The following is a 24,656-nucleotide window of genomic DNA, read 5'->3' as shown; positions in this document are numbered from 1 at the left end:
GAAAAAGACACACCCACACCCCCAAGTGATGCAAGTGACAGCAACCTAAGCACTGTCCACACTGGCGCTATGTCAGTGGGAGATGCGCTCCCGAGGACTACTACACATCTCGCAGAGGTGGAGTAATTATGCTGACAGGGGAGCGCTCTCCCATCATCACAGAGTGTCTTCACCAGTCACACTACAGTGTCACAGCTGCACCAATGTAGCACTTCTAGTGTAGACCTACCCTTGGGCACAAATCTTGCTCATCTTACTCACAAGAGTTATCCCATAGAATTCAGTTCAATGACTCGTGTGAATAAGGCAGTCAGTCTCCAGATTTAACTAATCTTATTGTTACAACTTCCCTAGGCGGTACTGCATGTACGCATTATTGTCACCATTTAGAGAAGACGACATTGTGACATAGAAGCTAAGGGTCAAATTTGCAGCCTGGCTTTAATCAGGTCTCCATTTTTAGAGGTGCAAATAATTCCACAAGCAGTTTTGCACACACAGATTAGGCCACTTACATAGGTAAATTCCTGATTCCACATCAAAACAATCTAAACTCGTAGAGGACAGGTGTGGTCCCAGGGGACTGGGGAAGGGCAACCATAGTATTAGCTTTAAAAAGGGGAGCAAAGAGGACCCAGTGAATTATAGACTGGTCATCCTAACTTCAATACCTGAAAAGATATTGAAATAACTTATTAAACAATCGATTTGCAAGCACCTAGAGGATAGGAGAGTTAAGGAATAGCCAGGATAGATTTGTCAAGGCCAAATCGTGCCAAACCAATCTAGTTTCCTTCTTTGACAGGGTCACTGGCAAAGTGGATTATGTGAAAAGGAGGGAGGAGCAATAGACATGATATATCTTGATTTTAATAAGGCTTTTGATACAGTCTCACCTAACATTCTCATAAGCAAACTAGGGAAATGCCATCTAGATGGCATTACAATAAATTGGGTGCACAACTAGTTGAAAGGCCATACTCAATGAGTAGTTATTAATGGCTAACTGTCAAACTGGGAGAGAGTATCTAGTGGGACCCCATGGGGTCAGTCCTAGGTCCAGTCCTATTTAATTCTATCATTAATGACTTGGATAATGGAGTGGAGAATACACTTAATATGCTTGTAAAATTTGCACATGACACTAAGTTGGGAGGAGTTGCAAGTGTTAGAATTCAAAAGGAGAATTCAACAAGATGAAATTCAATAAAGGTAAGTGCAAAGTATTTCACTTGAAAAGGAAAAATCAAATGCACAACTTCAAAATGCGGAATGACTCACGAGGCAGCACTACTGCTGAAAAGAATCTAGGGGTTATAGTGGATCACAAACTGAATACGAGCCCACAGTGTGATGCAGTTGCAAAAATGCCAATCTCATTCTGGAGTATATTAACTGGAGTATTGTACGTAAGACATGGGAGGTAATTGTTCTGCTCAATTCAGCACTGGTGAGGCTTCAGCTGGAGTACTTTGTTGAATTCTGGATGCCACACTTTAGAAAAGTGGAGAGAGTCCGGAGGAGAGCAACAAAAATGATAAAAGGTTTAAAAAATATGCCTTCTGGGAAAAGGTCAAACAAATGAGCATGGTTAGTCTTGAGAAAGGAAGACTGAGTGGGGACCTGATGGCAGTCTTCAAATATGCTAAGGGCTGTTATAAAGAGGATGGGGGTCAATTGTTCTCCATTTCCACTGAAGGTAGGACAAGCAGTAATCTGCAGCTTGGGGGATTTAGGGTAGATATTAGGAAAAACTTTCCAACTATAAAAGTAGTTAAACTCTGGAATAGGCTTCCAAGGGAGATTATGGAATCCCCATCACTGGAGATTTTTAAGAACAGGTTGGACAAACACCTGTCAAGGACTGTATAGGTGTTTTTGGTCCCACCTCAGCACCAGAGGCTGAACTTGATGACTTCTCTGCGTCCCAAACACTACATTTCTATGATTCTGTGATAAACTGAACCCACAGAAATGAATGTCTGAGAAACCAGCCCTCCATGACTTGCCCCAGGCCCCAGAGCAAGTAGACGGAGTCAGAGTCAAGAATTCCTGATTCCCCGTGCCTCTGCTTAATCTACTAGATCAAGTTGCCTCTCAGTTGGTGGGAAGCAGGCATAAAGGCTAAGACCCATTTGAGCAAGCCATCCCTATTAAGCAATGCAGTTAATCATATGATTAACCTTAAATGCATTCCTACATCCCATTGATTTCAATGGATGTTAAGCACATGCTTAAAGTTGAGCACATGCTTCAGTACTTTCTTGAAAAGGGGATATACTGAACCATATTCATAACTGAATCAGCGTCTGAAACTCAGCCATGTCAATGTTAATCTTTAACCTGAGTCTCATGCACAAAAGTGGCAACCACCAAATTATCACCTTTGCAGACATGCTTCACCCACATTTATTGTATAAAGGAATCCAAAACTCCATAAACAAAGAATTAGCAACAAAGAGTCAAATAATTAAAATAAAAAAGATGACAGTTAAAAAAGTACCTACTTGTTGGGAAGATCTAGAAGCCTCATAAGTGAACAGCAGTTGCTAAAAGCTTTATCTTTGTAAGCAATCAAAATAAGGTTATACATTTTATATGCTACAAAGACACTGTCTTCTACTCTCCACGCTGTCTATGATTTCTTTAGATTGAAGAAACCGGCTGGCTTGAGTTCTAAAACCCAGATGAAAGCTTTGATTTCTTAATTAAATTTTATTGCTATCTGCATTTGATATTTCAGCCAAATTGTATCAAGTGCTGCAGCAATAACAAAGATACATCAAAGAGGAGCTCCACCTTCATGACCTGTAATTACAGAATGTATTGCTCAATGACGCTCACTGTAAGATGCACCTGCCAGACAGTCCCTACTAACTACCTAGGCCTAAAACAAAGCCACTGCTCTGAACGGGGATGAATCAGTCTATTTCAAACAGATCTTTACTTTCAAACAAAAGAGCTATGTTTTGTCAAGGCCTGTCATGGAATATTGCTTGTATTAAGACTGCTATGAGATTCTGAAAATGAAAGCATGCTGTACAATTGCACTGGCTTCAGTATGAAGGATGGGACCAAAGATCAAAAGAAAAATTGGGAGAGAGAAAGAAAACCAGAATAAATGGGATAATGAAGGGGAGCAGGGGGAAAAGGTGGAACAAAAGAGGAATGGGGAGGGAAATGGAAAAAGGAAATTAATGGAGAAATTATTTTAATAGGGAGAAAAAAATTGTCAATTAAATGGCAAAAGGGCACTCAAAAATGGGGATAAAACAGCCAGACATAAAGGAAAGAAGTATTTGGAGGGAAGGAAGGAAGAGAAAGAAGAGACATACACATAAGTCAGTGTTAATTGAAAATTTGCAGGCAAATATTTCTCCTCTTAAATAGTTACACAAATTTATGCCAATAAAACTTTTGGTCTATACAGTCATCTATTCCATCTACTTGTGTATTTTGGAACAAGCCAAAACTTACGGAGACAAAAACTCACTATCTAGGCCTCACTAAACTTGGGAGCCTCTGTGGGAATCACAAAACTAATTACCTGTGCTCATGTCTAAGAAACAAAATACAAAGAGGAAGAATAAAATAGGATAGATCACAGGCTAGATATTAGAGCTGGTCAGAAATTTTTCCCCCAGAATGCCTGTTTCACAAAATAAAAAATTTCCATGGGAAAATTTCAACTTTATTGAAGAAAACTGAATTTCTTTAAGGAAAATCAAAATGACAGCTCCCTTGCTAGATCTACTAGAGATCAACAGTGATGATGTCAAGATTCTGGGGGTGAAATCCTGGCTTCATTGAAATTCAGTGGGAGTTTTGCCATTGACTTCAACAGGGATAAGATTTCACCCCTCATCTCTCCACGGCATCAGAAAATTCTGATTCCATTTTCTAAATCATGCTAAATAACCTAGTTGAAAAGAACAGATATAATAGAGACTCTATAGACATGTGAACATGTGAATGGAAAGGAATCTGCTATGGTGAGTGTGACCTGGGTTTTCAGGTCTGGAGCTCTGCCAGAGCATCCCTGATAACATCTGTGCTTCTGTACTTGAATCTATATTCTACCCAGTTCTACAATGCTATCTCATGCTGGCATATGGACCAAATTCCAGAGTCTGTAACTGGGCCAAATTCCCATTGAACCCAAATGGGTTTTTCCTCAATTATGGCAAAAGTTGGATCACAGACTTCAGTTGCATAGATATAAATGAGGACAGAGTTTGGCTCAGCATTTTTTAATCTTCTTCATTGTTATTAGTATTATAGTAGAGCCTAGAAGCTCCAACCAAGATCATGATCCCATTGTATTAGATCCTATATGTACACAGACTGAGAAACAGTCTCTCTCCTAAAGAGCTTACAATCTAAATAAATAAAGGATGGGAGGGAAAACAGACACAGAAAAGGAAAGCGACACTCTCAAGGTCACATAGCAGGCCAGTGCTAGGCTGGGAATAGCACTCGGGTCTCCTGACTCCCATTCCAGTTCCCTATCAACGAGACCGTGCTGCCAAATCTCATGGTTTAATCCTGAGTAACAGGACTGTAGTCCCTGCTCGAGCCAGTCTCCCAAAGACAGAAGTTCCAGCCCTCATGGGACTTCCAGCCCTAACCAGGAGAAACACTGGATGCCTTCCTCTTACTGGGTGCCTTCCCCACTTTCCCAACTCCTGGGGGAAGGCAGCCAACCAGAACTGCTGCAGAGCTCTGGCAAACGTTAGTTTTAACGTGAACTAAATCTCAGCAGATAAAAAGACAAAATGAATCAGCCAGAGACCAAAACAAATGATCACGTGGGCCCCTGAAAAATAACCCCCTTGAGTCTCATCTTGCTTCCATTTGATAAACATAATGGACAACAGATAGAATGATGTCCTGCTGTGGTAAATAACCGGTGGCTGCAGCTTTCATAGTGTTGATTAGGCATCTTCAGAGTGAGGACTATTGAACTATCCTTGTTCGGTGTATCTTCCAAGTGGAAACTTGGCACAAATCTCAGAGATGCTCGTACTCAAATATCCCTTGCTTCAAAGACTCCCCTCTCACTGCACAGCTCCCCCCTGTCCCACATCTCTCATTGCCACAGAGTCCACTACCATCTCCTCATCCAAGGCTCATAATCTTCCACACAGACCCTTAGTAGAAGCCATCACATATGTAAACACACAGAGCAGCAGATTCCTATTCAAGCAGATGGAGCCTAGGATCCTCCCTACCCAGTCAGCATCAGCTGCCTCGATGGTCTCCCTCTGACCCCCAACCCTTTGTCTGCATGAGCCTCCTTGGAGGCTCCCTGTCCAGCCCAGCCCCAGTCAGCACCAGCCACCGCAGGAATTTTGCCATCCAGCCCCTTCCCTTTTACCAGAGACCTCCCCATATCTGAAACACCCCCTTTCTATACCCCCCTCAGCCTCAGGACCCCCTTCACCACACCCTCAGCCTCAGAAAATTGCCTGTCACTACTACAGAATATTCACACACTTGTGGTAACACAAAACAATGCAATGAAGCACCACTGAAGGGTTTAACAGCACAAACATGAATAAGCAGGTGAGGTTTTCTATCAGGTCCTAGATCTACCTTTTAACTACAAAAGCAACAGTTGGTATTAAAATATTTGGCATATGTGCTTTGTTGCTGATCAGCTCATTCATTCAACAACAAAGGATAAAAATACTGGGGGAGGGGGCTCATTACACTTAGAGAAGGCTCCAAAGCCCTGCAAAGTCTGAGATAAAAATAAATTTACATGGTATAGCCAATGGCCATGTTAATGGTCTGTGGTGAAAAATGAGGATATATTAAAATGGCCTGGGTAGCTTAATCTGTGATTGATCTACCAACAATTATCCTTTTTTCGAAATCTCTATATCATTTAATGAGGTAATTTCAGTGTTCTAATAAAATGTGGCAGTGGAATGTTTCCAGATGTCCGGGGTACAAGCAAAAAGTAGGTTCTGTCCTAAAGCCATAATCCATGTACTAAACCAACCCGCATCATCTTCTCATTGAATTACTCTTCTCTTTCAATTAGAGTGAAAGAAATTGCCAAAAAACTCTTGAGTTTTTTGACAAATCCTTTCAAGTCACATCAGATCAGAGCAAGAGGGAAGAAAAATCTGCTGACTTTATTATATAAAGCACCTTCATCACTACTGATACATCACGATTTACTGCTTTTACAGCTGTACCCAAATATTGGTTGTTTAATTTCACCAGTATAACTGAGCAAGCATTTCAAATTGTGGCCCCTTACTTATGCCTTTACTCTGAGCTGTGCATGCACCAAAAAGAGGCTGACTTGGACAAGAGCTATAACCCTGGTTCTGGTACTAAAATTCAAGGCAGGAGGAAAGGCATGCTCAAAAATTCATCTGCACTAGGAACATAAAGGATGTCATACTAGCTGTACTTCCCAGCTATTCCTACCTTACAGTCTTTATTTATAATTTCAATGTTATATGAGACACAAATATTTAAAGTTTGATATGACAATGACATGCAGATAGGAATGAGCATCACTTGGTCACCATGTTCTCAAACACATTTTCAGTAAAGTGTGTCTAAAAGAACAAGCCTACCACTAAGCAGGCATGTTGGGGAAGAGGAAAAAATATTGCAGAGACAAGAATAATGGGGCTAGATAAGCAGCTGCTGAGCAACCCCATTATCACAGAGAGGGAAGGAGAAGATTCATTCTTCTAGGACCAGAGAAATACCCTGGGCATAGGTAAGTTATTCACTCTGTGTGGTTAGGTCAGGATTCAACCTGTAGGCAGTTTGTACTGCTCTATTATTTCAAGCTGTCTGCCAATTTAGGAAGACTGCATCGCATCAGGTACACTTCCAGGGTTTTCCTCATAACCCTAAGAGGTAGGTAATTCTGTCAATTTTGAGGTTCAACACAGACTAGTGAGAGGTTGTGTCGCTGCTTGTCCTGGAACCTTGAGTGCCTTAATATGCTCTGCTGTTGTAGATTCCTGTCTGGAAGTTCCCAGCCAGCATACAAGCACCCACTGTGTATCTATGCATTGAGTCACCCTGGTTCAGCAACTCTGACTCCCGTAAGCAGCATGTTACACCACAGCCACACTCTGGCACCAGCCTTGGTTACTACTAGCCAAGTGACACCAACACACTCCTAGTCCTGAATTTCCCCAAAATTGTCTGCCCTGATACGTCCAGCCCTCTCCTGGAACATTCAGAGGAGTGACATGGTCAACGGACATGGTCATGCTCCTTTAAAGGGACAAAAGCTTGTTGTGATTAATTATCACTTCATGGCGACCACTGTGCTGGATTGATTGAGAACGAAATTAAAACAAATATATTTAATCAAAAAAGAGAGGTTTTGTGTGAGTTCAGATATAAGATATAAAGTCAGAAATGGTTACAAACAAATAAAAATGAGAAGTGCTTTCTCATAACTAACATTTAATGCAACTAAGTGTTTGTTCCAGGTAAGATTCTTTCCACATCTGCTTCCAGCAAGATGGCTGACCATGCCTATGATCAGGATCTCCCACAAAGTCTAAAGCACCCTCTTGCATTAGGATGCTCTGAGGGTCACAACTTGAATTTTTTTAAAATGCTTAAATTCTGCAGAAGCTAAGGAATAAGCTTCCATTCACCTCCTACTTAACACTGGTGAACTGGCTGATTTGTCAAGCCCTGAGACCAGGCTTTGTATTCTATTACAAATAACTTGTTCTGTAAGCTGGGACTGTTAATAGTCCTACATGTGAACACTTTGGGCTGTACAAAGCAATTTAATACACTTTGGAAGTCCTGTACAAAAGTATCCCCCCCACACACAGACACACCAAAATAAAAGACCTGTGGCTTTAGACAGTGATACAAATAGTGTAGTACATCCCCAAACCTGTTTTTATTTAGCATACCCAAAGTCTGAACACACACCATTTTTTATTCTCCAGCTGAAAACAAATAGGTTCTATAAAAGTGAGCAAAACCCCAGCAGTCGAGGTCACTGTAAGTCTTGATTCAGTGTGCGCAAACAGTTCTTATAATAAAAGAAAAAGGGGAAAGAGTGGCCCACTTAACCCTCTCCATCCTGTAAATAGTTGTGTTAGCTTTCAGCTTTCACTTAAGGCATGGCGCAGATTACAGAGGGTAAATATTAGCTAGATATTGACTGCTGCTCCATTCATGGAATAGTAAGTAATGCAGTTTAGATATGAAAGTCTACACTGACTTTTCAAAGGTTACAGAGCAGGAAGGGGATCCTCTGAACGGCCAATAATTGCAAATGTGAAGATGGATGACAGGGTGATACCCACAGATTAGTACAGCCAAACTTTGGGGTTTATTTTGTTCCATATCTTTGTTTAACTGATAATGCAGGCAAACAAATGTGCACTCAAGTTTATTTTAGAAATGGTAAAAGTCTCTTCCTGACTTCATTATTTCAGGCTATTTTGTTGACACATTAAAGGCCCTCATAAGGGTAAATTGTGATGGATTACTGATTTTCAGCACTTTTCATAAAGTTTACAGAAGTGTTCTACTCCCCCTCCCCCGCCCCCAAGGTCTTCTCAGCTAAGAGGGCTCCAGAAGCCATTGTGAAAAGACAACATAGCCATTAGCATGCGGTATTCTTCTAGGAGAACTCTTACTTTAGTTGCCAGGTAAAGGGAATATTCCATGAGTTGAGTTAGGGAAGAAACAACAGTCAGTACATGGGGAATGGTGAACTGTTGGAAGTACCTAATGATGATGAATAGCAAGTTTTAACCACCCGAGACTGAGGGTTGTTCTTACTAACACCAGGAAATTATAAGATATACTAATGTAGATTGCTGAGTTAAGAATGTTGCCACAAGGGATGATTGCTAATGTATGGTCTTGATTTCCCTTCCCTGTAGGCAGGTATTATGATGTCATACGAAATTGTGAGGATCATAAAATACAAGGAGACTGTATGTGATTTTTTTAAGACATGGTGGTTTATAATTCTTCATTTCAAAGCCGTTGAATACCCAATAAATTCAGCATGTGACTAACTCCTAAATTCTCTTTCAAAATGAAAGTGTAGCAGCACAATATTCCTGCCTGCACCTCTATGGTAAAGAGAGGTATGGAACATAGCCAGGACATTTTTGTAATGAGAATGCACAAAGGGTGGATACTCTATGTTGTAACATACTGTTCATTTGGGGTGTTTATTCCAGGCACTGAGTGCTGCAAAAGAAAGGCAAGCATGTAATCTTTAATGCTTTTTCTGTGGCACAATATTGTCAGCACCTCTAGCCCGTGTTCACTGTGCAATCAGACATCTCCATCCATTCACTCTCCTTCCACTAACTTTGAGTAGAGTTGAGCAAGTATTTAACCAATAATGTATCTGTACATTTGAGGGACAAGGAGTGGGCGGGGGGGAGTGTAGAAAGTCTTTTCTTCTTCTTCTTCTCCTCCTCCTCCTCCTCCTCTAGGAAAGTCCATGCTAATGCTGGACTTTGATGATTTCCCCCCTCTATTAGCCAGAAGAATAAGCCTCTTATTAAAAAAGATAAAATGCATCAAGATGATGTTTTTGATTAGCCAGAGTCTCCCCTCCATCTTTTGTGATAAATCGGAGGCAAAACTGTTTGGTATGAAAAGAAGAACTCAGGCTCTGGAGCATGCTTATCTCCCTGGAACCCAGTGAGAACTAGTGTGTGGGAGCCCATGGGAAAGAACCTCTAGTGGTATTTGGGGGTGGAACTAAAGATGTGATGGGATCTGTTGGGAATATGGTTTTCCTGTTGGAAACCCGATAGGATTCCCTTCTGTGGCTGTGTCTTTGCAACCACAAGAATGACTTCTTCTGAAATCATGTTGCCTGGAGAAGGAATGTTAGCAAACAGTTACAAGGCCTCCATATGTCCCAATATGTGCAAAGATCTTGGACAGCCACTAGTTTAGAGGGTTGTCAAAACCCTGCCTGTTCCCCTGGAAAACCCCACTTCTCTGCCTGCTGCATTGACAATGAGGAGTGCAATGAGGAGGAAACTCCAAGTACCACAGCTGCACTGGTTGCAGACATTGCACCCATGTAAGCAAGGAGCTCAAATCCCAGGCCTGCTTATGGATATTGCAGGAGGCCCACATTTCTCTTGTTTCTAGCCATGGAATTCATCAATGACTTGGTGTGGAGACCAGCTCCCCACACCACCATCGCACTTCAGGCTACTACCACCATTCATGATCCAGAAAATGCTTCCACGTGCCTGGATTCCCATTTATCACTGTGAGGTCTTGCTCAGAAGACCCAGAACTGTGAGCCAATGTATTACCTTTCTACCCTGGCAACCGTGAGAGTTTCCTGACATGCTAGCAAGCTTGGCAAGGTTTAGACTGGCAGAGTCTCAACTTTCAGGTATAATCAGTGAACCCTAGTTCCCCAAAGACATCCCCCTACAATGTCCAATCCCTTTCACTGGACACTCTCAGATATTAAGTTTTCTGCCTCCCAAGAGAGTACGTCAGCCTATAAGATTAACTGAGACTCACTTCAATACACAGAACTGAGATGGCTCTGTAATAATATTAATAAAGAACAGATATTTAAGTGATACTGATCAAGACAGACAGACAGCTATGGTTACAGACAAAACACTTACTAATGATAGAACTGTATCTTAGCAAGTTACAGTCTTTACCTAAGCAATTTCCATTATTATGTCAAGTAACCAGTATCCCTAGCCCTCCAGACTAGGGAAATCCAGTTTTCCATAGGTTTGAAGACTGCGGTACCCTATATCCATCATGCAAGGGTCAACTAAAAGGTCTTTTTGCTCTCCGTATATAGCTCAAGGTCCACAGTTTATACCAAAAGCTTCCTGAGGTACAGATTCTGCCCCCCACTGTGATTGTTAAAGTGTCAGTCTTCTCCACTGCTTGTTTAGCTTGGTGGCTTTCTTTATCTTTCATTGTCCTCTGCCTGTAACCAACCCAGACAAACAGGGAAATCTACATTTCTTTGTCTAGGGCAGGCTGGATTTATGTGCTGCCTCCCAAATACATTTTAAGAACATAGATGTGTTAAAAGAGTTATAGTTCCAGTACAATCCATACATACAACACAATTGTCAGGACCAGCGTGTCACCAGTTTACATCTCTCTCAACGGTGTCATGTAAGGTATCATTATGACAGTGTTGGGGCAATGAGTGTGTCAGGCTTGACTGAGTTACAGTATACTGCCAGTTGGTACTGAGCAGCTCCAAGGGTCACAAGTGTACAGTGCAGAGAAAATGTGCCAAGCTTGATCTTCTCCAGCATCCTGAACAAAACCAATAGAGAAAACAAAACACCAGCGAGGGCAGGCATTCATACCTTCAAGCCAACATTTTTTAAAAATTAAGTGATAGAAATTATATTGGTTATCTTTATTTCTAGGTAATTTAAAGTGACATAAGGGTCCTGTAAAAAGATTGTTACATATGAAAAAAGAAAAGGAGTACTTGTGGCACCTTAGAGACTAACAAATTTATTAGAGCATAAGCTTTCGTGAGCTACAGCTCACTTCATGAGCTGTAGCTCACGAAAGCTTATGCTCTAATAAATTTGTTAGTCTCTAAGGTGCCACAAGTACTCCTTTTCTTTTTGCGAATACAGACTAACATGGCTGCTACTCTGAAACTTACATATGAAAGAAATTTAATATTCAAAGAACAAAAACAATAAGAAACATTAATGTCAAAAATGAGGTAATGCAGACTGAATGTAATTACCCATAAAATTATAGAACATGAATGTTTCAGGGAACCACCATTTGTGATGGTGCCCTTTTCCAAAATTTTAGGCATATGCAAGATTGGCTACACAAGTCAATCAATCAGAAGAAAACAATAATTGAAAGGATTAGCCTAATAGCACTTTTCATCTAACTTTGAGGTTTTCTATTAATGTAAAATTTTGCCTAGTCTCCTCTGTATTGGAACAATTATCACATCAGATACTACAGCAGAAAACGAAGGGGTTGTACTTCGGATGGATGTACATCCACAAAGCCTCTCCCACTATGTAGCCAGATAATTGGCCTTGGCCTCTTTCACAATGATACATTTTCAAGTAAGGAAGACAGATCTTACAATTTGTAATCAATGTAATAGGTGCTAAGCCTTGGGGATTGCATATCAGATTTTTTTTTTGCACCAAGAATGTAAATGTGCACACACCATGGTTCAGATTGTTGTGAATAAAATTTTGGTTTTCCTAACCTTCAGAACCTATGCAATGTAAGAGCTCTGAAGTTATCACACTGGTCCATTAGAGTTACATTTTCAATGGAATGTATAAAAAAAATCTATTTTTGTTTAAGTTTAAAATGTTAGAAAAGGTCAGAAATCAGGCCAAAATGTTTCATTTGACCTGAAAATAATTTTTTCATTTTCAATTTGTCAAGTGAACACATTGTTCTCCTTAACTTTTATTGTAAGGTCTGTTTGAAGACTCTCAATCACTCCTGAAGCTTTTCTCTGAGCCCTCAAAAATATTTCCTTTTTAAAAAATGAAGACACCAGGACAGGACACAGTATTCAGTGGCAGTCTCATCAATGCTATATGCAGAGGTAATATCCTATTTCTACTTGATATTCCCCTGTTTATATATCCAAGGATTGACTAGCACCTTTAGCCACAGCATCACTCTAGGAGTTCCTTTACAGTTGGTTATCTACCTAGTCTTTTTCAGAGTCACTATTTCCCTGGCTATGGCCTGTAAATATGGCCTATGTTCTTTGTTCCTAGATGTATGACCTTTCATTTGGGTGTATTAAAATGAATCTTTGAGTGCACCCAGTTTACCAAGTGATCCAGATCACACTTCATAAGTAGGCTTGGCAGGATTAGATTGTTAATTGGCAAGTGTCAATAAACATTGATTTCACTGTACTCAAAAACAAATGAAAAGAATGTCCATTAATAATTGAAGTTTGCCTATCTGTAAAGTAAGAAAAATCCTGATTGAGATCTTAGTTTTATGTAAAGATATTTACTTTTTATATTTTAACATGTGATGTTGACAGTTTGTGTTTTAACAGAAAGATTTAACTTTCTAAATTTCAATATCTTTCGACTGCCCCCATAATTTCCCACAACTGAAAATTAAAATTGATTTAAAAAAAGCTTAAAAATAAGCCAATTATCTGTCAAAGTTATAAAAAAAATCAAATTCTGCCAAGCTTATGTGTAAGTGACCTTTGCTTATCATTATTTACCAGTCTACCATTGTGGCATATGAAAATTTCAAAGCAGAAATTATTTCATATTTTCTTCTAGATCATTGATAAGAATATTGCATAGCATTGGTCTGAGAACACACACAATTGCAGGACCCCACTAGAAATACCCCACTCATTGAAGGATTCCTCATTACTAATTATTGTTAAACAATTTAAAGGTCTACAATTCAGTGAGTTGTTAATCCATTTACTATTTGCCAAAGTGATTTTGTATCATTGATTTAAAAAGAGCGCTATTCGTCAGAGCATCTCACTTTTTTAAAAGTGAATTTAGTTGAAAACATTCTTTTCAGGTAGGTGAGTATTAATAAACAGAGACACAAAAAAAGGTCCAACAACTTACCCACAGAAGGCCTTATAGAAAGTCAGTTGCAAAGCTGGAAATACAATGCAGAAATCCTGACTTGTTCCCAGACCCCTGTCTTCTAAACCAGTGCTTCTCAAGCTATCTGATGTGAGGGACCGGCAATTTTTTTTTCCAATGTGCGCGCAGACCAGCAGCCGATGGCTCGTGGACCGGCACCGGTCCGCGGACCACCACTTTGAGTAGCACTGCTCTAGACCACACTGACTCACGTGACTTATGGCTTGATAGCCCTGAACTACTAAGTGTGCAGCATGATTCAAACATCCACCCAAAATCTGAGCATTTTGATTCATGAATCTTCTATCTTATAGGGATAAGTCTGACCTGCAGATCTATACTAGAAGTGTGAATTATCTCATTGTTTGGAGACTTGTATTTAAGGCTCTGGCAGGGAGTTATCTGTATTAGAAATTAACGATGTGCAAGAGCTTAGGGGAAGAAAACCTCTCCCTGTCTACCGAAGGGTTTTGTTGGTGTTATTTAATCACAATGACCACAAATAAAAGACATGATTCCTGCCCCCAAGCTGCTTATACAAGCTATGATCAGATACAAAAGTAGCCAGTGGTTAACAAGAAAGTGGAGAGAAAGTTGAAGAGGGAAGATAAGGGTAAGAGTCAGTAAAATAATGTAGTAGCTCTCCAAAGACTGATGCACTGCACTACACAGTAGAGTTGTTGATTACAGAATAAAAACCAATCAATGTCTTAGCTGGCTTATTTCTTGTAAGCCTTGTGGAAAAAATGAATCGTAGGGGGAAAGGAGGACTTGAACAAGAAGTTAAGTTGGCAGACCAGCTCAAACAGTGTGCCAAATGTAGAGGGAAGCATGGGAGAATTATCAGGGGACTAACAAGACTACAATACCATCGTAGAGGCAGCTGTGGTATTTTAAAAATCTTTAAGAGTTCTATGTGTTTTTTTTTTTCAACACTGGACAATTAAGCAAGAACGGATTATATGAGAGAGGAGGAAAAAAAATCAGACTGACTTTTGAAAGGGTCCTAATTCATTTTATGTACCATTCCCCTGGAATATTCATTATTTTAATTTATGACGAATGCATTTTGTCATCCCTTACAGCCCACATACAGCAGGACATTCTCCCAGCACAGAGAACCTGGAGATTCTCAACTGCTTTCAACAAGAGAGGGGAAAAGTTGGTCCATGGACATTTGCTGACAGCTGCTCAGTTACTTCACCATCTCCAGAAATCTATGCAGACAGTCATTTTAGTATCTAACTACTAGTTTGTACATGTATTTTCCAGATTAGCATATGCATTTGCAACAGACAGGTGCATGTGAGCATGGGTGTGCACAAACAGGAGTCAGCCTTTGAAAAAGTTGGGCCCCAATTGAAAGTATTTCTACCATAACATTTTTACTTGCTCATATGATGCATTCCTGTGGTTTGTAGGCCTTGTGCTTGGCCATAGTGGCAGATGTTTCCCAAGCTCCAAGATGGTTTTGCATTAGAGAGGACGCCAAACTAAAGCCCCAGGTCCAAAACATGCTTAAACTTCAGGCAAGTTTTTATTCAAATCTGGATACAAACTCTGTGGCTTGGCACCTTTTCCACTTTATACACTAGCTTTTTCCTCAGACATTGTGTGCTTCTGTAATCAGTTCCTGGGTGTACTTGGGATCTATTTCACCAGTTACCAAAAATATGCTAAAGATACAGTAAACACAGAGTCAGAACAAAATGGCTAGACAGTATCAATGAGAGTGAGTATAATTATGTCTGCATCTGTAATTTTTACTCCATGCATCTGAAGAAGTGGGGTTTTTAACCACGAAAGTTATGCTCAAAAAAATCTCTTAGTCTTTAAGGTGCCACCAGCCTCCTTGTTGTTTTAATGAGAATGAGATCACTCTTTGCAAGATAAGATTTGCTTCAGAAATTGAGAGAGTCTAAAACAAAGAGGTTCCTTATCGTTTACACTTTACTACGTAAGTGTAATCCCACATACTTCTAACCATCTAAAGGAGCATTACTTTAAATGCATCCACTGGGCCATCTTGAACAAACAAGGACGTGTATAAGTGTGTGTTGGGGAGAGGGAGGGAAACCAACTCCAAGAGGAGTTGTCCATATTGTTGGCAGACAGACATTTTGTTGAAGAAAATATGGTGGTTAAAAATACTAATTCTTAGCACTTTATATTTTCAAAGTGTTGTGCAAACAATCCTCAAAAATGTGACAAGAGGAAATTAGTTTGCATGAATTAAGAATCTCCACCATGAACCTTCATTTATAGTTCAAACTGAACTGCAACTGAATCTGGAAATCCAGTCAATCTGAAGTCAAAGGAGTATTTTTTAAAAAAGTGTCCCCATAGCCATTTTGAGGGTTTTACAACCACATTTTCATATTTTAAAAAAAATTCCCTCCCCCACCACCTTTTGTTGTATGAAAGGCCCACAAAAATGAAGAGGGAACTGACAATGCAGGGAAAACAAGGAAAGGGTGGACAGAGTGAAAGAAAGGTGGGGAGGGGGGATTTTCCTCTAGCCCAAGTGTTCGCAAGATTGGGGCCAAGTTAAACACACTTGAGTGTTTGCAGGATCAGGGCCCTAATCTCTTTCATTTTCAGTAACTTTATAAGATACTTGTAACAAGAGCAGGCAAGATATGCAATTGTTACATTAATGGCGTCCCTTCAGCTATTAACAGAAGTGCCAAGATACCACAAGAAAGATATTGTGAGATCAAAAGCAGGAATTTGGGTAATCTTCCCAAAAAGAGCCTGTTCTTATGAGATTTTTAGCTCAGCTGCTTAACCCGCTCCATTCCACAGAGTAAACTAAGACAGCCTACGCTGATTTAGTCACAAAGTGGGCCAAACCACAGTGATGCACGTTACCAGTGAATGGGTGAGGGAATTTGTTACTATCATTAAAGGGATATTGATACTCACTGATTGGGCTGCAAGAAGGTTTAAGTTACAACAACTTAGACTCAGCCCTATGATCCTTCCTGGTCGTTTTGAGTGCATGCCTTCTCAGGTCTCTAAGTGTCATCTGACTCGGAGTGGAATCACATTCTTCTCTTATTCTCAGACTGGGCTTTGCCTGCCATCCCCTGTGTATCAATCATGATTACCTCAGCAGATCTGACTATGTCCAGACCAAGCAATTTTGTTCCCTTCAGAAGCAATGCCATTGGTATCCAGCAACCCAACCACCTTCTTAAAGCAAAATATTATTTATTAGAACAAAAGCACTTAAGAGAAACTAGGTCTTAAGACAATAAAACATACTATGCATGGCTAGTTTACCAAGTGTCTACCCATCTTTCACATGGGAACAAAGCTTCCTATAGTCTCCCCCTCAGTACCCCAAGTTCTCTATGGTCTGTTTAGCATAGTCCAGTCCCTTAACTCAAACCATGGTTCCCCGCTGCTTCAGGAGAGGTCTCCTTTAAAAGCTGCCCAGTCTTTTTGATCTCCAAGAGGCAAAATAAAGCTTGCCTCTTTCATGGAGATAGGATTTGAAAATCTCAATGCTTGAAAGACCAGGGGGTTAGCATGTGCCTGGCTGTTCTTATCTGGGACCATTGTGTTGCTTTCCTATTTGTGCTTCTCACAACCCTCACTGAATTCAAGCATTCTAGGTATATCCTCGTTCATAAGCCGAATATTTTTGGTAAAAAAGTGACGCATCAAAGAGCGGGGGTTGGCTTATAAATGGGTCTACACCAAAATTTGATGATTTTAAACTCTATGGAATCATTGAATTGAATATCTAATACATTGTTGTTTGTTTACCTGGAGTGTCCATAGGCATGGAGCCCCTCAGTTCCCTGTGGCTGCGGTTTGCCGTTCCCAGCCAATGGGAGCTGCGAGAAGTGACACCACTTCCCACAGCTCCCATTGGCTGGGAACGGTGAACCGCAGCCACAGGGAGCTGAGGGGCTCCATGCCTGCAGACGCTCCAGGTAAACAAAACGCCCTGACCCGCCAGCGGCTTACCCTGATGGGCCAGGAGCCAAAGTTTGCCAACCCCTGAAATATAGGTTCGGTTTATGAAAGGGTCATACAGTTTTTGCTATTTTTACCTAACCATCTTGTGTGGGAGGGGGTCAGCTTATAAATGAACGGGCTAATGAACGAGTATATACAGTAGTTAATATTCCACTATCCCTGAGTTATATAATTTCTCAATACTAGGTTACATATTGGTATTCTTAGATTTTTACTTAGCAACTTCATAACTGTCACACATACATGTACTACATGCCCAGCAGCAGGACAGCTTCTATGCATTGTTTCATTCTTGTTCTGCAGGAACCACCTCTGGGGGTGGAGGAAAAATGGGTACGTCAGTGTCTAGCCCCATTCAATCCCTGGTTTCTCTCCTGAAACTGCCCTACTCATTTCTAAACATAGTACATTGAAGAGATGAAATTCCAATGGCCATTTCTACTAAGAGCTTTCAACAGCAATTACTGAAGGAATTTTGAAACAGGTTCCCACTTTTGCTTTTCTTATCATACTACTTAAAATATACATCAATTCCATAAAAAAAGAAACTCACAGATGAAGTCCCGTATATCCTTTTTGTGTTTAAATTAGTTCTGTTTAAACCCTGTGTCTGTAAGTATGGTTTAAGGGAAAAGAGCTTCATTGGCTACTCACTAGCACTCCCATCACATCCTCTCCCCTGCCTCCAGTCAAGTAAATTGCAGTAGGCAGGCTAAGCAGCGTTGAGAGAAGCAGGAGTGGACACAAGGCACATATAACTATGTTTATCTTGAGACTGATTTAGTTAATGAAACAGGCCAAATTTGGGACAGAGTATTGGACAGAAACATGTGCCAAGCGGATGATTAATGTGCTCCTTCAGCAGAGCTGAATGAATGTTCACTTTTCTAATTGAGAGGGATGGGCTCACATTACACAGAGAAATTAAAAGTTGACCCTTATGCTTGCAGAACTATTTCCTTTGCCCATTTTCTTATTTCCAACCATCTTCCTAGAAATGATCTCAAAAGAAAGCCACAGTTTTTCTTTACCCACATGACAAATACATAATATTTTACCTCCTTTCTTTACTTCTCCATCATTCCTTTCTATAGCAATTGAACTTTCCTTGATACAGTGATTTACCTGAAGAACTCTATTCATAGTCCTATGTTTCTATGACTTGCAGATTTCTATTCCATTTTGTAGTGTGCATAGACCTGCTCACCTGCCTTTAGATCTCTGTGCTTGCCTGTAGATCTCATCAGCTACTGGCCATTGACAAAAACAAAACAAAACAAAGCAAGAACAACGTCAATATGGAAGAGAGACAATATTGTGTCAACAGCAACAAAAGCATTATAGTTGTCACAGGAACATGTATTTAGAGTGCCATTTAAGTCTAGAACAAAGTGATCTTTGGAAATGCTACCAAAATCTTAGACATAATCAGATGGTAGGCTCAATACACAGGCTTGTCTAAAGAAGAAAGGGGGGGGGGGCGTAAATTGTTTTACACATCCTTCCCATATCAGTTGGTGCATAAGGTAGAAGCTAGTGTCTTTCATGCCTGTCATTTGTTGCTGCTTTAATCTGCTCTGTGGTGTTGAGATTGTTCTGCCCTCCCTGTTAAGGGTTTTTAAGGTTTCACTTGGGCACCCTCATTTCCTCACAGCAGTTGGTTTTCACTGGACCAGTTTCATATGAGAACCTGTGTGATGACATCCAGAGAACATGCCCCCAAAAATGTCCAGCACTTGGTTGTGTTTCTGGTGGGTGATTTCTCAGATCTTTGTTGGTGATGAAGTCTGTCCAACCAGAATCCTTTGTAGGTACTTATTTTTGGAAGGGGTCTAGTTTTCTGTTTAACATTCTGATAGACCTCTAGCTCTTGCAGCCACGTTAGCACTGAGACTAGGTTTGAAATGAAAATTCGGGGGGGGGTGTTTCCCCTGGAGCTGTAGATTTTTGATTTTTGTATATTGTTGAGTTTAATAAACATTGTGGCTGCCTTTCCTATGATGCCACTGTGATGGATTGGGTCATAGAAACACCCTTGGGAACTGCCACCTGATGTGCTGGGACTACCTCTACATCCATTTTCCCTGGCAGCTTGGGACTTGAGAGCCATGCCTGGTTGCAGCAGACATGCTAGCCTGCTACAAACAGACCCAGATCTGAACCACGTCCCCCCAAAAGCTACAGGCTTAACTGAAAACATCTTAAGAAGTATTCCTGTCTCCAGCACTCAGATACCCAACTCCCAATGGGGTCCAAACCCCAAATAAATCTCTTTTGCCCTGTATAAAGTTCATACAGGGTAAACTCAAATTGTTCACCCTCTATAACACTGATGGAGAGATATGCACTGCTGTTCTCCCCCCCCCCCCATATTAATACATACTCTGGGTTAATTCATAAGTAAAAAGTGATTTTATTAAATACAAAAAGTACGGTTTAAGTGGTTCCAAGTAATAACAGACAGAACAAAGTGAATTACCAATCAAAATAAAATAAAACATGCAAGTCTAAGCCTAATACAGTAAGAAAGTGATTACAGATGAAATCTCACCCTCAGAGCTGTTCCAATAAGCTTCTTTGACAGACTAGCCTCCTTCTAGTCTGGGTCCAATAATCACTCACACCCCTACTCTCCTTTGTTCCAGTCTCTTTCAGGTATCCTTTGGGGGTAGAGGGGCTACTTCTTGAGCCAGCTAAAGACCAAAAATGGACGGGTTTTCCCAGGGGCATATATAGTCTCTCTTGTGGGTGGAAAACTCTCTCCCTCCCTGTGTAGAATCCAACTACAAAATGGAGTTTTGGAGTCACATGGGCAAGCCACATGTCCATGCATGACTCAGTTTTCTACAGGACATTCCCAGGAAAGCTCAGATGTGGATTGGTGTCTATCAAGGTTCATAGTTAGCCAAGTACTCCCAATTACTTGAATAACCCCTTCACACTATATTGAACAAATCTGTCTTAGGTGCTTTCTACAGCGAACACTTTAAATACAAGCATAGAGCCAATGCTCATAACTTCAGATATAAAAATGATACATGCATACAAATAGGATGAATACATGCAGAAGAACATAACCTTTGCAAAGATATGTTACATGGCATATCTAGCATAAAACATATTCCAGTTATGTCATATTTACACTACAAAGCATATTTCTATAAAGCATCATGGGGTACAACGTCACAGCTACTTCCTTCCTGAGGTCTCTGTTGGTCAATATGGTGCTACTTGATATTTTGTTCTTCTAGTGTGACGTTACTGTTTGACAGCTGCATTTCAAGGATAGCTGTTTTAGCACAACTAATTTTGAGCCCTGCTTGGCCTGCTATTTTCACCAGATGTTGGTTAGTTTGCAACTGTTTGCAGGTGTTGCTCAGTAGCACATCAAAGTCTAGGTCTTCTAGGCATCTGCCATCTATCCATGCTACACCAGCATTTATGTTGCTAATACATTTCTTCATGATAAAGTTGCATTTATTTTAACCAGTGCAAAAGGCAGTGTAGACAAACTTAGTGTGGCTTAAAACAGGAACATTTTGGTTTAGCTTATGTCTGAATACATTTCAGCTAAACTGAAGTAAGCCACTCACACCAAATAAGTGTCCACAATGGATTAACTGGATCAGTTTAAAACCCCATTTAAATTAAACTGATGGAACTTCATGATGTAGTCCAGGCCTATGTTTTCAGCAAATGAAGGGGCCTGCAAGGTCAATGCAATGATTATGATGGATTTTGACTGCAATACCCAGTTACTGTGTGTGTGGCATAGAGAGGGTTTGACTTAGGGTTATGATTATGGTATGGGCAATCTCATACGTTAGTTAATTATCTTAATTTTTGCATGGACTATTAGCATTTTAATTATTGGGCAGACAGGCACAATAAAATTTAAATGCACAAATAAAGTAGTAGAGAACATGTTTTTGACAGAAGAATAGAGCACCCTCTTTAAACAGTATACTTAACTGTTAGCAGAAATCAGAGTTTGTGACCTAATCATTGGAAGCCAGTCTGGAATGATAAATTGAAGTTGAAGTGAAGCTAGGATTTAAATGACAAAAGCAGTATGTGGCCATCAATTTTTGAGCAGAACTTTTCAATTAAAGCAGTTGAAATTTTCCCTTAAAAGCTGGTGGCACAACACTGCCGATTAATAGGTATTAATGCTATCAAAAGTCTCCAATAATCAAACAATAGACGTTAGAAAAGCAATCACTGAGAAGATGAGAAATGACAAAGACAAAAAAAGATTGGCAAGGGGGAAAAAATATATTTGTATCTGGATGTCAGCAAACAAACAACAGAAAAAATATGGGAAATATTTAACAAAACTGCAGAAGCCACAAACTAAATTAATGTTAGAACACTTAAGGAACCAAAACAATTAACAGATATCCTCCAGATCTGGGGTTCCAACCTATATCTGTGATAAAGTGGGAACTATATAATATTTGGAAACAAAAGCATTTTGCAGTCCTTAAAGTGAAGAGCTGAATATTGATGAGATTACGTCTAGGTAATCAGTCAAGGTTTGTGATGAAAAGAAATGTACCCAATAAACTATATTTTAGACCCAGAATATCTAGATAAGACTAGAAATAGAGGCTATCATCCCCAGTGGAAACCAATGTACTTGGTTTTGACAAAGAATTGCAGGTCCATATTAAAAAGATATTTTTTCTGAGGTGCAAGTAACTCACCTATTTCTGAAATTACTTTCAAATATGTATTTAAATGTTTAAAGATTGATCAATTCCATTGTCTGGAAAAGACAGTAGGAAAATGAAGATTTAAAATGTTTTAATTTTCTTCCCAGGTTATTTCATGTCTGCACAATGTACCATTATCACAAATGGTAGATGACTAAGCCTGTAAGAGACATATTATAATTAGATATTTTTGTGTTTCAGAAAGTTATCCCCAAACCATGTTTATATTACTAAATTTTTCTCCAGCCTCTTAATTTAAAACTTTACTATTCCATGTTAGTTCTTTGCTAACCTAAGTTACTTAAAAATGGGAAAGACTGGAACTTTGAGTTCCAATTACATACTTTCAAAAATAGAGTCAGCATTAGCTATTAGTATTCTGCTGCTCACACAAACACATACAACAGCACACTGTAAATGGAAACATGTGTTTGAAGCATGTATTTGGCATGACACACGCTTTCATGAGGTCATCACAGTCAGCAAAGATGCAATTCTTCCTGCCAACAAGTGATTTCATATCCAGAGAAATGAAGGAGTTGGTTTACTACAAACAGAGATTCCAGACAGGTTTCTGAACTGAATCAGGCCTTTAGATGCCAGATTCCTGAACCAGAAAATGGATCTGGCTCCTGGTCTACAGGAAGCACATAGCAGATGAGGGATGAGTAAAATAATTTGCACTTAACAGAAAGACACAGGCATGTTGCCTATCAGGATCTGGCCTGAATGTCAGACAATTGCTTGCTTTCTTGAGCAAAAAATAATGTCTGTTTTCTCTTCTTTTTTTTTAATCCTACCAGCCATATAGCTATCACTTGCTGACATATTGATCAATCCCCACAAGAACTGATTACAACTCATATCACAAATTCCTGATTCTAGCAACTTTTAGAAGGGTGGGGATGAGTGGAAAGAAGTGTATTGAAATGCCTATTATACTGTTTTGTGATTTGGCTCCAGAAAAGTGGTTTGGGAGACTGAGGCAGAGGAAGGATGTTAGTTGCTCTGCCATTTATATCTATTAGCTTGTGAATAGTGAACTAGAATTATTGCCATTAACTACAATGGGAATCTTTCAAGACTTGTCAACAAGTCCATCTTTAAGGACCTGTTTTTGTTTCACAAGATGTACAACACTGACTTGTATGGAATGGACATGAGATTAAAATGAAGAGTCTTATTTTTATGAGAGAAAGTCTAAATAAATTTAATTTCCTGCAGCATTTGTTGACCTGACCTGAGAAACCTTTAAATTAGAGTCAAATACTCTACCCTCTTGTGTATTGGTATGGAAGTGGTCTTAGAGCAGTATGTAATATGACATGGCATATATTTATCTTGATCATTGGGGAACAGTGATAGCTCTAAAACAGAGCCTTAGGCCCCACTCATCCCCTTTGCAATGTGCAATGGGCTATAAGTGAGTGGGACTCCAACAGCTTTGAGTCAAAAGGAGCAGAAGGGAGGAGAGCAGCGCCAAAGTGACATTCCCCCCTCCCCATTCCTCTCCAATTCTGTGGGAGCTATTCTGTATGAAAGCTACAGGGTTAGGATTCTGAAATAGGCTGGGATCCTGCTGAGGAGGAAGAAAGGGCTAAGAAACAGTCATTTTATGTGGCATCATCTGACAAGTTTGCGGGGAATTCCTTCAGGAGTTAGTCCTCTATCCAAAAGCCACTTCAACTCATCAGAATTTTTTATCAACTTCCATGGGCTTGGGATTGAGCCTTTCATGCTAACTATTGAGCTGCATAATCCACAATTGAACCAGGAGCATATTCCTTCACTGAAAGACATCTCCTACACCAACCCCTTTATTATTTTGTACAGTAAAAGTTAAATTATTAGTCCATGGAGGGATTGAAAAAGGGCTACCATATTCCCTCCAAGGCTTTCATCTTGCTGGATCAGACAATCCAGATTCTTGTTCAAAGTTTTCCTAACGTATCTGATAAGATGGAGAAAAACTCCTGGAAAATGAAATGAAAGACCAGGTTAAGCAATCTCTCGCAAACAGCAGTGTTCTATATGCCCTGTTGGAGTCCAGCTAGCATGTCACCAGCTAAAAAGAGTAATATTCTTTGTTTAACTCAAATTCAACCCCCCACACTGGTGAGACAGTCCCCCAAGAGACCATGAGCTCAGAGACTCTGGGTGTGTCTGGTATAGAGCTAGAAAGGTGTACATTCCAGCTCAAGGATTGATACACAGAATAGCAGTGTAGCCACTGTTGTGTGAGGGGCTAGCTGTCAGAGGACATACCTACAGTCACACAGAAGGAGCACAGGTCTACACTCAAAGCCGCAGCAGTGTGAGGGATTAG

General features: G+C 40.1%; 1 long non-coding RNA gene across 3 annotated transcripts in view; it reads right to left on the bottom strand.

Annotated features, from left to right (window-relative positions):
• LOC122458722 overlaps window positions 1–24,656 on the bottom strand; it is a 52,729-nt gene that overhangs the window by 13,815 nt on the left and 14,258 nt on the right. Inside the window, exons 1-2 of one of the 3 annotated variants that reach the window (XR_006278913.1) lie at window positions 18,823–18,866; window positions 10,677–11,298 (exon numbers count right to left, since the gene is read on the bottom strand). The exons of 1 other annotated variant lie outside the window; for it this stretch is intronic. This is a non-coding gene — a long non-coding RNA (uncharacterized LOC122458722). Of the gene's footprint in view, window positions 1–10,676; window positions 11,299–18,822; window positions 18,867–24,656 lie in introns of those variants that run through there. One more of the 3 variants, XR_006278912.1, reaches the window with a different exon arrangement.

Source organism: Dermochelys coriacea, chromosome 2, assembly GCF_009764565.3.
Source record: "Dermochelys coriacea isolate rDerCor1 chromosome 2, rDerCor1.pri.v4, whole genome shotgun sequence".
Taxonomy (NCBI): domain Eukaryota; kingdom Metazoa; phylum Chordata; order Testudines; family Dermochelyidae; genus Dermochelys; species Dermochelys coriacea.
This window is presented reverse-complemented; position numbering and strand designations above follow the sequence as displayed.